The sequence below is a fragment of the Anneissia japonica genome, unplaced genomic scaffold (assembly GCF_011630105.1).
Source record: "Anneissia japonica isolate Jap-2015-1 unplaced genomic scaffold, ASM1163010v1 scaffold288015_len651517_cov191, whole genome shotgun sequence".
NCBI classification, from domain to species: Eukaryota; Metazoa; Echinodermata; class Crinoidea; order Comatulida; family Comatulidae; genus Anneissia; species Anneissia japonica.
In genome coordinates, this window is record NW_022751954.1 from 516,212 (window position 1) to 528,576 (window position 12,365).

The following is a 12,365-nucleotide window of genomic DNA, read 5'->3' on the forward strand; positions in this document are numbered from 1 at the left end:
CTACTTGTGTTTCAGCTTGAGGTTATAAGTGCAATTTACTATATGTGGGAAAGACAAGCCAAACCAGTCACTCGTCACAAAAATTGATTTTTAGTTATTAATTCAGGGTTAAACAGTAAAATGTGAGCTATGAAATGGTAAAGGAATCATTTAAATCTGACATTTCGTTAAAAAGTTACAGGAGTTTAAACATAGAGCTGTTTAAAGAAATTTGAGAAGTCAGTGTCCAAATTTTATGGTTTTGGGCATTTCTCAGGCAGAAACCATCACGAAATCGTTAAAAATTGTAGTTTTAACATTGAAAATGAGGAAAATAACAGCATAGCATGATATATAGATATATAAAGGTTAGTTTAGTGTAATAAAGTAGATTTCAAAAATGTTGCCATTCCAGCATGTTTTGGCCATTATCTCTGAAACAGGATTTGCTTGGTTTGGCTTGTTTTCGCCACATATAATGCACCCTTCTTTGGAAGAGGCATGTAAGCCGATGGTTCTATGTGTATGTTGACAGACTCTATATTTGTCAGAAAGAAGAGTAGGTTATTTTATTCATGTGTACAGACTAGTGTTCACAACTATGCTATTGTATATTCAACAAATTTTTTCTCTAATTATAGTTTTTTTTTTATAATTTATTGTTCTTGGTTTTATTTTTTTAATCAGCAACAATTCTTTTTTATTGAATCTTCAAGGTACCTAGCTGGTCAGAAAGAGTATGAGATTGAACTGCAGTTCACCTCTAAGATGTTATCTTATCCTGATCGTGTCAAGGCTGCTGAAGAGGCTGTGGATGGCGAGGAACCTATTGCAGGATCAGCAGTAGAGATGGCATCAGAAGCAGGTACTGCGCATGAGGACAAAAATAAGCATTCAGTCATCTTTTGTTCTACTATTAAACATTTGTCATTAGATGCCTGGCAAAGATTACTGTACATTGGTATATGGCAGCACCCAAGAAGTAGTAGATAATACACTTTATCCATCTCATAAGCTGCCTGGTAAATATGGCAGTACCAAAAAAGAATTACCAGTACAGAGAATGTACCTAATCACCCTTTATTCTGACAATCTCTTGCACTCTATTTTTGGTCTTTGAAGCTCACTCAATTTTGTGCCCTGCTAAATCAAATATGCCCCTACATTCTTCTTTCTTAGTGTATGAGGTGACAAACATCACTTACAAGCAAATTACATAATATTTATGTTTATATAGCAGGAATGCTTTTAGAGAAAGAGAATGATTATACAGGATTCCTTATGCTTCCTATGAAACAAGACCTGAAACACCACAGGGGGCGCTATAATAATTATAAATACTATATTTTGAAATAGGAACTTAGCAACTTGGGACATATTGTAGTATCTATAAATTTAAATATAAATGCATGCTCAAGTTATTAGTAGTAAAAGATGGCTTACATTGTAATTGCTTATGAGAGCAAATCTGTTACAACTTGAATTTTCTAACATCATAAGAACATAACCACATCAATCTTCTCTTAAATGTTTGCCTGTAGGCAGTGAACACTTTAAAGGTTCAACCAACAGTGTAGAACTAGCAGCAGAGGCATCTGAGGAGATGCCTAGCACCAGTCTTGATGCTGTGTCTAAAGGTAAACAGGAATTGACCTCGAGCAATGATACTCTCAACTTCAAGGACTCTCAGGACTCAATTTTTAAGTCTGTAAAGGTATGTAGAACATTGCTGTAAGATAAATAAATTCTCGATATTCTACCAGCTTTTTACCTGCTCACTTTACTCTGGAGTTGAATAGGTTAGTGGTTAAGATGATCACCTTCTATTCTTAGGATCCTAAGTTCAGTTCCTGTGACAGCATGACTTTTTCTCACGACTAAAAACAACTCCACTCCCTAAGCCTCGTAAACGAGACTTTGCTGATAAAAGCGTCACGTTATTTGCATTTATTTAAGAGCCCCTGAATATCAGCCAACCTTATAGGATACACTGGAGGGGTCTCCCTCTATAAATATGGTTAAAAACTGTACAATTGTAATGCCACCTAATGCCACCAATTCTGTGTGTCAGCTGGAGTTTTTGTTTTGCCTTGCTGTAACTTGTCCATTTGTAATTTTTTGCTTGCTTTTTGCAGTCCGATGATGATACAGGAAGCCTTCGCTATCGGGGAACAAAGCACGATCTCCCTTCTACAGCTACTGTGATTGGTTCCCGTAGGCTAATGAAAAAAATTGGAAAACCAGGCCTGGATTCCAGTGACTCTGAGTCGGATGATGAAGATGTAAAGGAACGGGTTGATGGCTTCACTCAGGTCAGAGGAGAACCAGGACTTTACTATAAAGTAAGTTGGATAATAGGAAAGAGATAATGTTGCTCAATGGGTACATAAGTAACTTCATCCTCCCCCTTCCCTCCCCTCCAATTTCCACAGCTGCAACATAAGCAAAGTAAAGTGACATATACAGGTATTTTTCTTTTTAAAGATATTTATCACCTTTGTTCTCAAGATTTTGCTTTCCTAATTTCACAATTAGTTTGCTGTAATTTATTGTAGCATAAAATTTTGTGTAGAATGGTTGCTACCACCCCATTTACCATTTTCCACTTTCTTATTCTCCCAAATCATTTCTCTGCATTCACCTACAATAGATTGCTTTATCAAGTCCCGTTACATTACATTACAGAACACATTTCTTTAGCATCATGTTTGGTTATTTTGTGTTTAAGAAATTTCTATCAATGTTTTTTTTTTTTTAAATAGAAACACTCGCATCCTCCAGCCACTGAATATATGAACAAACTGTATACTATGCTTCCAAAGACTGCCCTCTTGAATCCTGCAAAGCGCAAGAAGAAACTTACATACTTGGAACAACTTGAAACTCACTCATTTGCTGTTCTGTAAGAATTTTTTTCTTTTTTAAAATGTAACAATTAAAAAAATGGAAATTGCACCTCCTAAGTGTAAATAATGTAGTTAAAAAGAAACAGGAAGATCGTCAACTTCTCCAAGCATCTGCCTGTACAATATAATACAGAATCACTGTTCATATGACTTACTATTATTGCTGTTATTGTGATTGTTTTTTTTTTTCATAATTTCATTATTTTCTCCATCAATAGTCGTCCTTTTTCAACAAAAGGCCACATTCACCACCACAGCCAGGAGAAGGTTCAGTATGTGTTCCGTCAGCTGCTGTCGGAGCTTGGTTTGTCACAGTGGCGGTCCCGTGACTTCTGGGTTCTTCTGCTCATGTTCTGTCTCATCTATTTCATTCGTGTGTTCTTGCATTATATTGGACAGTGGGCTTTCCTACAAATTATCAACATTCCAATCAACAGGTGAGATATTTTCATTGGTATTCACTGTCCATCTATTGTGGAATTTCTACTTAGTTATAAGTACAGTATGTTATAATATTAAACCATAGTGATATCTGTACTTATCCTATTCTAAATAACCTATAATTAATTACCAAAAGTGTCAGTTACAGACGTGAGAATAATAGATAAAATGATACTTTATTGCCATGTAATCAAATTCAGAAAATATTAAAGATTCATTATTTAGCAATTTTAAAGAATTATTCTGAATATTTAACAAAATTGAAGTTCTTTACAGAATTCAGGTAATTTCCAGTCATCTGCTACAATCACCTCTATAATACAGGTCTCCCTCCAATTCAGGACCACTTCCAATTTACGACCCAAATGAATGTCTTATATTTTTTTCTTTATAATAATAATTTTTCTAATTAAGACCAAAGCTGCTAAAGACCATGTAAACCCTGGGCCCAAAAGGGATCTTTAATTGGAGGGAGACCTGTATTTTGTCATTACTTTATAATATATTTACTATGTATTTATCATTGTTTCCTCTCTGAACTTTATCTCAAATTAATATACCATTTTTGATGATGAACTAATTTTGTTCCCTAGGTTTGACTATGTTGCATACACCATCTACTTGAACTACCAAAGCAGTCTGTTGTACACACAAGAGGAAATAGCTGTGGTCCTCCTGGGGCCAATGACTAACATCTTAGTCTTTGTTCTATTCCTCCTCTTCTGTTGGGTATTCCAGAAGATTATAGGCTCCTTCCCCAGCATTTTTTCCAAGTTTGTGCTGGTCTTTGGAATCCAGGCTGCTATTTTGGACGTGATATTCATTGCTATAATTGATGCAGCACTCCAGGTATGGTGTTTATAATTAAACGAGATAACGAAAGCTCTCTAACATAAAAAAAAGCATTGAAAACACCTTGCAGTTACATGGTGTTTAATTAATATATTTTTATTATTATATTCTGACAGCGTTACAAATATGTTGGCGGCGATGAGCCAATAGCGGATATGGCCAAACTCTACCATCATTTTGATAGGACGCAAGGAAGCGGTACCATGGGAATCATCCTTACAGTCATTCTCTACGTCTTTGTCATCTTCCTGGCCTGTGTCATCTTCTACATGTACTTTTTAAGGTAAACTTAAATCTTCTCTGCTTTTCCAGGGATTTTTTTTAGATTCAAAGCTCTGTCAAATTTTCTTTGACAAAAAACACTTGTATGCCCATATTTAGTCATGATGTGCCTATATATGGTCATGATGTGATGTCATCATGACTATATTTGTGCATGTCACATGTTTTTTTCAAATAAAATATGATATTCTGGACAGGGCCTTTAATTTAACAATTTTCAAATGTGTGACCTATCCAGTGAGGCAATACAGTAGGATGAATGAAAACAGGATTTTAGAAGTAGATAATCTAATCCTGGCAATTCTTCATAATAATTTTTCACAGTTTGAAAACATTGTTGGTGATGATCAATTTTAGATAACATTTCTTATCTTTTTTTTTTTTCATGCATTTTTTTAATAACAATTTTTTTTGCAATGACAAATTTACAATCTAAATACTTGTTTTACAATTAGACTTCACAACAATGGCCGTATGTTGGATGTTTACCACCGCCTCCATGCTACCAATGACAACTTCTTCACACCATATGACCTGGAGTTAAGCAACCAGGAACTGGCATATATCTGCAAGAAGGCGGAGCAGTGGAGGGGTGAGGAGGGAGAAAGACGCAAGGTTGCTGTGTATGATTACATCTGGGAAGAAGAACAGGTGATTCAATTCTTTTGATCTTAAATTTTCATTTCTCTGTCAAGTGCCCTGCTTCTAATACTCTATGCAACAGCAACCAGCCACTTCCCTCATCTTTGGTCTGTTTGGCGCGCTCTATTTTGAATCATTCTTCGTCTTTATGCTATAGCCTTCTACAGTATGGTGTTAAGTGCATGGAAATTTTTTCAGGCATTAAATCTAACCTTCGTATAATAATTTTCCTGTACTGTATTGTGCGGAGCTCTACTAATTCCTTCCGGGAGTCTACCCACCCGAATGCCCTTTAAAGGGTTCTGGGCGGCTCTACTGAAAACCACAAGGAAAGCCCTACACAAGACCTGTATGATTTTCATGTGTCATGAATTCTTTAGTAACCTATATGAGACCTGTATGATTTGATTTTTTGTTTTGTCTTCAGGCTGAAGAGAATATGTGGGGTGACAAGCGAGAAGTGACCAATGAGAAGCCATTTAAAGAAATACAAATCACACATATCAATTCACTCCCTGCATCTGGATGGCCTCAGAGAGTTACATCGCCACTTCTTACGTTTACCAGATGGAGCTATTGTTGAGGTAAGAGTAGAAGCAATTAAAAACTGTGTTGTCAGAAAGAATAGAATTATTCTCTAATGGCATTACAGTATAATAGTATATTGAAAAATAAAAGTAGAACATAAAATGTAATCATCATTTAGAGCATATTATATTCATTATCATTATAATTAGTAACTGTACTGTATAAAATGGTACTGTATAACTTATTTTTATGACTTCAGCTGTAACATTAGTTTATATACAGTACTTTGACCATACCACTATCGTATGAGAGCTGTAACATTTAAATAACAATATTTTGTGTCCTATTGGGATTCAAACAAATGACCCTAAGATTACTGTTATGTGATTGTTCCATCACTTTGAGGCCAAATTTTGAATACTTCAAAGTATTGAATACTTCAAACTTTTTTTTTATTTTTTATTTTTTTTATTATTCATTTTATAATAATACATACATACATATAAATTACAAAGCAAAAACCACTTAAACATCACACATAAGGAACAAAAAAAAAAACCATTTTATTTTCTCTATTTTTCTACAAAACAAAATCAGCATTATGATTCTAAAAAAAGGAACTTTTAACAAGAAAACATAATAGTCACAATGATTTACTTAAACTTTTCAAAAAGAAACAAAAAGAGAAGGAGAAAAAAACACCATTCTCTGTACAATCCATTAATGATAATTATATTTTGTAATCTTAAAATTTAACATATTTCAATTTCTTATCAAAATTTTTTTCCATTATATAAATCTTTTTTAGTTCCCCTTTGTAGATGGTCATAGACAGTAACAAATTATAATTAGTATTATTCAAACCAAATATTAATTCTTCATTTTTTGAAATTGTTTTAAATTTTTTTGCTTTCCATTTTATGTTTACTTCAAACTTAGATAAACATACTAAACGCAATAAATATAAATATTTATATGCTTATGCCTTATTATTTACAGGTATTCGGTGAAATGGGTGTTGTTGGCATGGACAAGGATATGAAGACTGCCCTCTTGAGAGGAACTCAGGGCATGACACAAATGATGGGGTCAACAACCAGCCTCAAGAGGCCTGTAAGACCAAAAACAACTGGCGGACTTGGCTCACAAGATTTTGCCAACTTGCCTCCTGCAACAGCAATAGGTCAACGACCTATGAGTGGGAGACAGCAACAGGATAGAACATTACCTACAGGGGAGACGCACTCAGTGAGTGGGGCTCGTCCAATGAGTGGTGTGCGGCCAAGGAGTAGCTCTCGTCCGATGACTGCAACACGTCCTACAAGTGGCTCCCGGCCTAAAAGTGGCTCACGCCCTTCAAGTCGTAATCGTCCAAAGAGTGCTTCTCGTCCGGCAAGTGGTAACCGTGCACCAGTTTTGGTTGACAACACAACAACCAATGATTCTGCAGTTTAATGCAGATTTATATTTTCGTAACAGATTTTTTTTTTCAAGATACAGTGTAACTTGCTTCTATGTTTGCCAGGCTTGGACTATGTTCAGTACTATCTGAACTCAAGCCAATCATACATGCATGAAAACCTATTGTAATGTAACAATCAATCATTGAAACAATCAGTCAGTCCTGGGAAACTATTGAGTTGTAACCAGGTCCTGTTGGCTATCTGTTTTCTGTTTTTCACTGAAACTCCCAGTGTTATTTGCCTATCCCCCACAGTACAATAATTTTTCACATAGTCTTGGCTTGATTTTTTTTAAATTAGTGCGCAGCTTGTACATGAATTATAGGTTATGTTTTTAAACTAGGACTATGACACGCGCCTGCATGAAAAAGAGGTGTAGACATCCGCCAAATCGTTGTTTGTTGACAAGTGATAATTTCGTACAAGGTTGATTAGAACCCAAAGAAAGTTACTTAGAATTCAATATTAAGGAATTCCTTGAATCACTGGACCCTAAAGAAATTGAACATTTAATATAGGAATATTCTAGACTTATTTTAAAGACTCAGTCAAGGAACGAAATTGGAAGTAGGCCTTGGCAGGAGGCCTAGATAATGTGAAATCAGCACACGATTTTACCTGTCTGCACAGACCAAAAAGTGATTAACGTATTCTCTCAAATGCTTTTTAAGAAATGTTTGTTTCTTGGAAGTATGTCTATCAACATATCGTTACAAATTCTTCTCGCACAATAATACATTTTATCCGTACTGCTAATATGTAAACGTCGCTAGCTGTGTGTTAGCGCATACTGCAGGACCTTATCAGCATACGCACAGCTACTGTAAATGTAAATACGCACATAGTACACTGATCATATCACTGCAGCAACTGATGACTGCTACAACATTTGGTTATCAAAATTAACATTAAAAGATGGCAATTGGCTTATAAAACAATTAGTAGAGCTGCATGCACTGTGCAGTAGCGGAAAATTATTATACTTAAGTTAGATTTATTGCATTCAAAAACTCAGGCTTTCTTTTGCAGGCCCTCAGGAAATTTGTTCAAGCATTAAATCTAACCTTATAATAACCGTATAATTTCCCTATAGTGAATTATGCGCAGCTCTACTAATTGCTTAATTATGGTTATTAGTTTTATCTTTGATATTATTTTTTCCTTATTATTTAATATTAGAATTGACAAGAATCCACAGTGGTTTGCTACAATGTAACTACATATGAATATTTTTATCATATTATATTTTTAATGTTGAAAGAGAGTACCTTCTTTTCCCCTCTATTATATAAATATAAATTTATTTTGTTACTTTATACTTTCCATTTGCAATAATGATTGCTTAATGTGTGACAATATATTTCTTAGATGAAATAAATGTAAATAAAATTTGACATTAATGATGAACACCTTGAGGTAACATCCATTTCTTAAATTAAGATTTAATATTTGATGTTATTTAAAATGAATATAAAGAATGATAATATCTGTTTGTTACTGTGCGGACTCAAGAATATGGATATTATTTATCATCTTTGACGCCAAGAAATTAGTCGTCTCTGGTTTTATTGAATTTTATCTAAAATTACCTTGATTAACAAATGCCCTTAATTTGGCATGTTAATTAACCCAAATGTGGACTTAAACGGAATATGGCATACCACACCACTGTATTATTCCAAAATGTATTTTAAGATGTTTCTCTTCCAAAGTTTTAACAAATTTAATATATGATAACAAAGTCTGTCTTAGATTTGTTAAGTAATATAGCTTGAATACTATTGGGTGAATGGTATTGAATAATGTGACATACTGTAAAATGTGAGACTTGACTTACAGTACTGTATGTTTTTGTCAGTCACAAGGGGCTACATGTATAGGCTTTCCCCTTCCAATGTACAGAGTTATTTGTCACATGAAAAAGCATTTTAATATAGCCTAGTAAATTGTTAGAAAAATTCAAATTAAAACATTTTTGATAAATTTGCCAACACATCTATAGAGTAAGCCTTCATCTGCACAGTTGCGGGGATGATTAAATCTGTAGATTTAACCAGGCTACTTTGATTTTAAGTGCCTTTGTAAATATCATGTTGACATTTTATTTTATTTTATTTCTTCTAGCCATGTATGTGCCTTTGGTATTGCATAGCCTAATGGATTTTAGATTAAACTAATATTATATTACTTTTGTAATATGAAACCGTATTTTTACGATTTTTAGGAATTTTTAAAAAGTCAATTGACGCAAGACATGACGTTCTCGTAGGCACGTAGAATTATTTGTAGTTTCACAAATGCGTAAAAGGTAAACAGCTTAAAAATTGTGATATGTAAAAGTAATTTTGTGATTTTTAAAATTCACAATATCAAATTCCGTCCATTCCAAGACCAATAGATATTTTATTATGTAGATAAATAAACACATAGAAATCAGTGTAAAGTATTTTATGTAATTATGTATGAACTGTTTAATTTCTTAAAAAATAATTTTTAAGAATTACAGGACTTGAAAATAAATATTTCACATCAGCTACCTCTGTATGCTTCTGTATTTTCAGAGAGTAGTGAATATATAAGTAGACCTCTTGGTTCAATTATTTATTTTATTTCAACATTTTATTCATTTATGTATTTGACTAATGCACATTTACCATCTATAGGTAAAATAAAACATGTTGGTCAGGGGCAGCTAAAGCGAAGTTTTACTATAACCCATTGGGCGTCAAGTGCCCAATTAATATATATTATTTTTAATCATTAAGGAAGTAGAGAGTATAAGTATGCATATTTTAAGTTCAGACTTCTTCTTAAAATACACTACTTACATAAATTGTATATAAATTATTACACACTTGGCAATGAAAAATAATAATCTCTAGTTAAATAAAAGAAAAAATAATCATAGATAATAACAATATTAATTTGATAATGGAATTAAAACAGTGATAATATTAACTCTAAAGTTCGAACTTCTTTTTAAATACACTACAGTACTTACATAAATTGTATATCAATTATTACACACTTAGCAATGAAAAATAATAATCTCTAGTTAAATAAAAGAAAAAATAATCATAGCTAATAACAATATTAATTTGATAATGGAATTAAAACAGTGATAATATTAACTCTAAAGTTCGAACTTCTTTTTAAATACACTACTTACATAAATTGTATATCACTTATTACACACTTAGCAATGAAAAATAATAATTTCTGGTTAAACAAAAGAAAAAAATAAACATAGCTGATAACAATATTAAGTTTATAATGGAATTAAAACTGGTGATAATTATAAAATAATTATAACAATGAAAAAGAACAGCAAACAAAAAAAGAAAAAACTAATGAAGGGTTGGGTAACAAAGAAGATATACATTTCCTATATATAATTTATAACAATTTATATAATGATTAAATTTCACCAAGCAACAATAAGTATTAAGGTTTTTTAGAGTGATTTTGCTTTCTAAGACTAGTACTGTACTCAGTATTAATGATAATTATTATTTATTATTTATATCGTCAGTCAAGTGTGGACTGGGACCCAAATAGTTACCAGTCCAATACAATGAAAGCCAGTTCGCAATAAACTAGGGGAAATTTTGGGCATTTCAGATGCAAATTTATTTGGATGCTGTCTATTTTTTATTTATTTTTTTTTTTTTTGGTGATAATTATTGTCATTTTTGCCTACTAAAAAGTACAATACCACATGGCGACCGACTGAAAACCAAGTAATGGTTCGTAAACTTTCTAAAAAGCACTTTTCTGCTTTACGCCCTCAACTTTTTTTCTATCCGTCGATCAAGCAATGTGACTGGCATCGGTGTCAACGTGGCCACACGGAGCATAATTAAGCTTTGTAGCATAATTTAGACCCCTGTAGCATTTAGCATTTATGCTACGCATAATTTCACCAAAACGTAGCATAATGCAGCATAATTTAGGTTTACATTGAAAAACATTTTAAATAAAATTATAAATATTGGCAATAAAATGTTAGTTCCAAAAAGAAAGGTTGCTTTGTTCAAGTTACTCAATATATACGACAGAAATATGATATTATTAACGACGTTTCTGCGCCGCTTGCAGTCGGGGTGTATTAGGTGTTGCAAAATATAGAGAAGTGCGCGTCAATTACTGCTCTCATACTAAATGAGCATATAACCATAACTACAGCGCCTTCAATTGCACAGTTCATAGTGCAGGCTCAACCACCAGCAAGCAGGATTATGATCTTGAGGATATTTCCCGCAAGATTAAAATCGTAACGGTGCTGGTATGGTCTACAGGAGTTCGTGTTTCGTACAGGTCATTCCATTCATAGAAAAAAACCCTTTATTCTTTGAATTTTATATTTAAATAATATAGTAATAGGCATATCCGAGGTCTAGCCTAGGCCTAAACATATGGAAAATATGAATAAACGCAAAATTGTGAAAAAAATAAAGGAAGAAAAGAAAAGAGATTTGGAGCGGCTGAAATAAGTTCCGAAAATATTGTTAATTATAATGATGTTATTATTATTAATAAAATTAAAAGGCAATTGCAGCGCTCCAATAGGAGCGGTCCACCCGTAAAGGGTGCCAAGAGCCTCGCTCACTCGAGTAAGTAACCAGAATGTAGCTTCAGTATAGTGGTTGATTTTTGGCTGGTAATTGGTATGTGAATGTACATACAGTAAAATCACTTGAGTCACGTGACTATTACATCATCACTTTCATCATCACCATGGAGACCGTAAATGAATTGAGATATACAACTTTTTAACTTTTGCCAACTGCAAATTAACACCAATTATTTCTGGTATTTATTCTTTCATATAACACAATACAGTACAACTTTTGTAATAATTTTTCAACATTTTTTTAACTTATTCTTATTTCTACTCATTGTAATCACCTTTGTTTTCATCGAAATATTTTTCGAACATTTCGTTCATAAAGTCACTTTGTTCTGGTTCCCAGTTATATTTACCGTTATCATTAACATCTTGATTGTTCTGTAAGAACTCTACAATTGCATCAAGTGGATTGTTATTCTCTTCGTTAATCTTTAACTCATTTTGCACTTTTTGCATTTCCATTTCATATTTCTTATAATTCTTAAAGTAGTTTTCTTTAAACTCTTCTTTTACTTTTTCATTTTGTTGCTTATTCTCTTTAGTTATTTTGTCATTTGTTTCGTACACTTTTAATCCAAATACCTTCTTCATATTCATTGGCAATAGATCATGTTGTTCGTCGTTTTCGACTATACTCTTAGC

General features: G+C 33.0%; 1 pseudogene; it reads left to right on the plus strand.

Annotated features, from left to right (window-relative positions):
* Nucleotides 1–9,677, plus strand: part of LOC117122018 — a 21,207-nt pseudogene extending 11,530 nt beyond the window's left edge.
* The last annotated feature ends 2,688 nt before the right edge of the window (nt 9,678–12,365 follow it).